This window comes from Dioscorea cayenensis, chromosome 15 (genome assembly GCF_009730915.1).
Source record: "Dioscorea cayenensis subsp. rotundata cultivar TDr96_F1 chromosome 15, TDr96_F1_v2_PseudoChromosome.rev07_lg8_w22 25.fasta, whole genome shotgun sequence".
NCBI classification, from domain to species: domain Eukaryota; kingdom Viridiplantae; phylum Streptophyta; class Magnoliopsida; order Dioscoreales; family Dioscoreaceae; genus Dioscorea; species Dioscorea cayenensis.
In genome coordinates this window covers 13,292,992-13,298,051 of record NC_052485.1, presented here as the reverse complement: position 1 = coordinate 13,298,051, position 5,060 = coordinate 13,292,992, and the positions used below count along the sequence as shown (strand labels likewise).

The 5,060-nt window shown below is 43.1% G+C and overlaps 1 non-coding gene across 1 annotated transcript; it reads right to left on the bottom strand.

The window, feature by feature from the left end:
* Nucleotides 1–4,742: 4,742 nt before the first annotated feature.
* Nucleotides 4,743–4,849, bottom strand: LOC120278365. Its single transcript, XR_005541697.1, has one exon. It is a non-coding gene; the product is annotated as a small nucleolar RNA R71 (small nucleolar RNA).
* Between the last annotated feature and the right edge of the window lie 211 nt (nucleotides 4,850–5,060).

The following is a 5,060-nucleotide window of genomic DNA, read 5'->3' as shown; positions in this document are numbered from 1 at the left end:
AAGCACTTTCAATATTTTCTTCATTGATGCACAGAATGTTTTAATATTTGCTTGAGGACAAGCAAAAGCTTAAGTATGGGGGAGTTTGATAAGTTCTTGCGTGATATGAATGCGAAGCATTCATTCCTTATGTTGAGCATTACTTTTCTCAGGTTTTTACATTAATATGTGTGTTTTTATGTTACTTTTATGCAGGTAATGTTTGTGAGGCTGAGTATGAAGGAAATAGGCCAATGTGGATCATAATGCACCTATTTTGGAGGAGATCTTGCTAAGGTTCAAACGCGAAGACATAGGACAGGTGTGAGATGCTAGAGTGTGTGCCAACCTCCTCGCATTCGAGTGAGCACATCCATTTGGAGGGGCACAGAGGCAGTCACACTCGAGCATTCCGTCTTATGCATATAAGAACAGGAGCTCCACCAACATATATATCATTGAAGAAGCAAGTGATTCACGATGGGAACATGTGCCTGTTTGCGTTACCCCGATGAAAGTATGGAATTGGGAAGTTATTCAGGTCGAAGACTGTAGCAGAGCACTGTAGTAACAATGTTGCAATTACTGTAGCAGCAATGTTCACAGCCGGCCGAGAAATCAGAGAAACAGAGAATCCACACGGGCGTGTGGAAATTATCCACGCCCATGTGGAAATTCCACAAGGGCGCGTGTAGCGTCCACGTCCGACTTTGGTATTCAGCCCCGATTCCAGCCCTATTTAAAGCCGATTCAGCCCAGATTTTGGTATTCTTTTCTCCATCTTTTCCCCAACTTGAGAGAGGGCTTCGGCTAGGGTTTTGAGGGGTATTGGCCAAGGTTTTGGAGAGGTTCTATGGCTCCCACATCGTCATTCCTGAGGAAGAAGGTTGGTAGGGGATCTTTCGTCGAGGCATATCCTATACCGGACGAGGGAATCCTTGGATGACGAGTAGAGGACTCTTCGCAAGACCATCGACACGACCATCGAGGGGGTTTCTTTATGGATCATTGCTTTTACATTTGATTTCTTTGATTGTACTTAGCCCCATGGAGAGCTAAACCTTTAGTGGGTTCTTGGGTGATTGTGAACCCTAGGATGTATTCGGTTCTTTGAACTTCTTTATTATGCTTTCAATAAATTGATATTTATTGTGAGTTCCAACCTTCAATGCTTGATTCTATGAACATTTCTCCTAGAGTGACACTAGAGTTGAGAGTTCTTGTTGGTAACCTTGTGAGTGAGTGACACACCACGAGCGTTAGACAAAGCTAGGTTGGAGAGGGTTGAGAGGGTGAGTCGAAAGATACAGGAGCGTCCCCTTTCCCCTCCGATGTGATAGATTCTACCTCTGTTCCTTGAGTTCTTTGCGGCCATAATAGAGTGAATGGTCTAAGTGATGAACCTCCGCTGGGGCCTGGTTGTACGTGCAATGGAGTGAAGCGTTGAGGGGATCTTAGTATCTAGGGCTTAATTGTGGCTAGGGACCTTCCGCCTGGACCAAAGGGTTAGGTCTATAATTAGGAAGCGATTTATCAGTTGGAATCCCTAGAGCTCATTGTAACTTTATTCGAGTGCGAGGTTGAGAGGTTATTTAATCTCTCCTCCGGGACATGAATAGAGTTAGGCATAGTTGACCTTAGATTTGGGACTATGTATGTAAGGATTTCCACGACTCACCATTGCATTGATTAGGAAGCATAATAGAGAGTTCTTGTACTTGAAGCGATTATCCTAGGTGAAGCATCATCCGAGTACCCCATCTTTATCGATTGCCTAGCCTCCTACTTATTTTTGCTCTCTTACTTGTTGCTTTTAATTGTTGAGAATTGAATCATTATCACACTCCTTATCATTGATCTTTCACATAGCTAAGAATCGAGTTAAGTGTCTTTACTCCCTACTCCCTGTGGATTCGACCCCGCTCACCCGGGATTATTACTTCAACAAACCCGTGCACTTGCGGGATATATGCAAGGGGATCTTGTCAGTGTCCATTAAAACAATTAGATGATAACGCAATTTTATCCTTGCTTCATCGTGCTTCTGATGTTGTTATATTATTTTGCGATATTTCCTAACATCTTGTTGCATTAGAATAAGATCGGATGGATGGATAGATGCATAAAGCCTAGGCAGATATGTACTTTGCAATTAAGGAGTGAGAAGTTAAGATGTACGGTTATGTCATGTAGAGACAACAACTATAATGATGGACCAGCCTAATTACATGGGTGATAAGTGCTTGTGCGATATGAATGCGAAGCATTCTTTCCTTATGTTAAGCATTACCTTTCTTGGGTTTTTACACTAATATGTGTGTGTTTATGTTACTCTTATGCAGGTAGGGTTGTGAGGCCGATTATGAAGGAAAGAAGCCAATGTGGATCATAATGCACCGATTTTGGAGGAAATCTTGCTAAGGTTCAAACTCGAAGACATAGGTCGGGTGTGAGATGCTAGAGTGTGTGCCAACCTCTTCGTATTTGAGTGAGCACAACCATTTAGAGGGGCACAAGGGCAGCCATACTCAAGCATTCTGACTTATGCATATAGAACAAGATCTCCACCAACTTTTCCATCATTGAAGAAGCAAAGCGATCCACGACGTGAACGTGTGCCCGTTTGCGCTACCTCGACAAGAGTATGGATTCGGGAAGTATTTCTGGTCAGATATTGTAGTAGAGCACTGTAGCAATAATGTGGCAAAGTGTTGTAGAAGCACTGTTCATAGCCGGCGGAGAAAACTACAGAACAGAGAATCCACACGGGCGTGTGAAAAATCCACATGGGCGTCCACAGGGGCGTGTGGATCACCGATTCCAGCCCTATTTAAAGCCGATTCAGCCCTGATTTCAGCATTCTTTTCTCGATCTTTTCAACAACTTGAGAGAGGGCTTCGACTCGGGTTTTGAGAAGTATTGGCTTGGGTATTGGAGAGGTTCTACGGCTCCTACATCGCGCGTCATTTGTAAAAACGTTATTGGGAGAGCTTTCATCGACACTGATCCGGCGAGGTGTATCCTAGGTCGGACAAAGGACCCTTTGCGATGAGTAGAGGACTCTCCACAAGACCATCGACATGACTATTGAGGGGGTTTTCTATGGATTCATTGCGTTTACATTCTATTTCTTTGATTGTATTTAGCTCCGTGGAGAGCTAAACCCCTAGTGGGTACTCGGGTATTGTGAACCCTAGGATGTATTTGTTTCTTTGAACTTCTTTATTATGTTTTAAATAAATTGATGTTTATTGTGAGTTCTAACCTTGAATGCTTGATTATATGAACATTTCCCCTAGAGTGACACTAGGGTTGAGAGTTCTTGTTGGTAACCTTGTGAGTGAGTGACACACCACGAGCGTTAGACAAAGCTAGGTTGGAGAGGGTTGAGAGGGTGAGTTGAGAGGTACAGGAGCGTCCTCTTTTCCTTCCGGTATGATAGATTCTACCTTCATTCCTCGAGTTCTTTGTGGTCATAATAGAGTGAATGGTCTAAGGGACTAACTTCCGCTTCGGCTTAGTTGCGCGTGCAACGGAGTGAAGCGTTGAGGTGATCTTAGTATCTAGGGCTCAATTGTGGTTAGGGACCTTCCACCTGTACCAAAGGGTTAGGTCTATAATAAGAAAGAGATTTATCACTTGGAATCCCTAGAGCTCATTGCAACTGTATGCGAGTGCGAGGTGTTGAGATTGTTTGATTTCTCCTCCGGGACATGTATAGAGTTATGCATAGTTGACCTTAGATTTGGGAATATGTAATTAAGGATTTACATGACTCACCATTGCATTGATTAGGAAGCATAATAGAGGGTTCTTGCACTTGAAACAATTATCCTAGGCGGAGCATTATCCGGGTACCCCATCTTTATCGATTGCCTTACCTTCTCCTTTACTTGTGCTCTCTTATTTGTTGTTTTTTACTTTTGAGAATTGAATCATTGTCACATATATCACTATTCACTTTTCACATAGTTAAGAAGAAAATTAAGTATTTTTATTCCGTACTCCCTGTGGATACGATACCCACTCATCCGGGATTATTACTTCGATAAACCTGTGCACTTGCGAGATATAAGCACGGGGACCTTGTCAAGTTTTTGGCGCCGTTGCCGGGGAATAGGCATTTAGAGATACTTTACACTTTGTTTTCTTAGCTATTTTACCATACATTCTATTTCATATCTTCTTATTCTATCATCATTCTGATTTTTTTTTCTTTCTTTTTGGGTGTAGCTCCAGGTCATCACCCGAGGGAACCCTCAATATTGATTGAAGGAGATCTCGAGCTTGAACGTACACTTAAAAGAAAAGGGAAAGAACCTGTGCAAGAACAGTCTAATCTAGCTAATTTGGAAGTGGAAGAATCTGAAAACATGGCAGAACAGAATGAGCAACAGTGAACATTATCCAATTATGCCAGATGTTCAGTGTTGGGGACACAATCGAGTATTGTGGGTCCCCCGATTACAGCTCAGAACTTGGAGCTGAAGCCGGCATTCATTCACATGTTATAGAAATCCGTATAGTTCAATGGTTTGGCCGATGAGGATCCAAACAGTCATATAGGGAGTTTTCTTGAGGTGTGTGAAATGCTGAAGATAAACGGGGTGATGGATGATGCCATCAAGTTGCGAGCCTTCCCATTTTCCCTAAAGGGGAGAGCGAAGCAGTGGTTACACTCATTACCTAGAGCATCAATTACCACATGGGAGGAAATGGTAGAAGCTTTTCTTGCCCGTTATTTCCCTCCCAGAAAATCCGCGAAGCTTAGGAATGAGATCTCATCCTTTGTTCAGTTGGAATTGGAGTCTCTATTTGAGACATGGGAAAGGTTCAAGGAGCTCCTGAGAAAGTGCCCGCAACACGGATTTCCAGAGTGGATGATTGTTTAGACCTTTTACAACGGTTTGAACCCGAGTACAAGGCAACTCTTGGATGCGGCAGCAGGAGGTACCTTAGGTAGCAAGACCCCCGATGAGGCCCGTCAGTAAATTGAAGAAATGGGGTTAAACAGCTACCAATGGAATGCTAGGGCTCCATCAGATAGATGCAGTAACTTTATTGGCAGCTCAAGTGGAAAA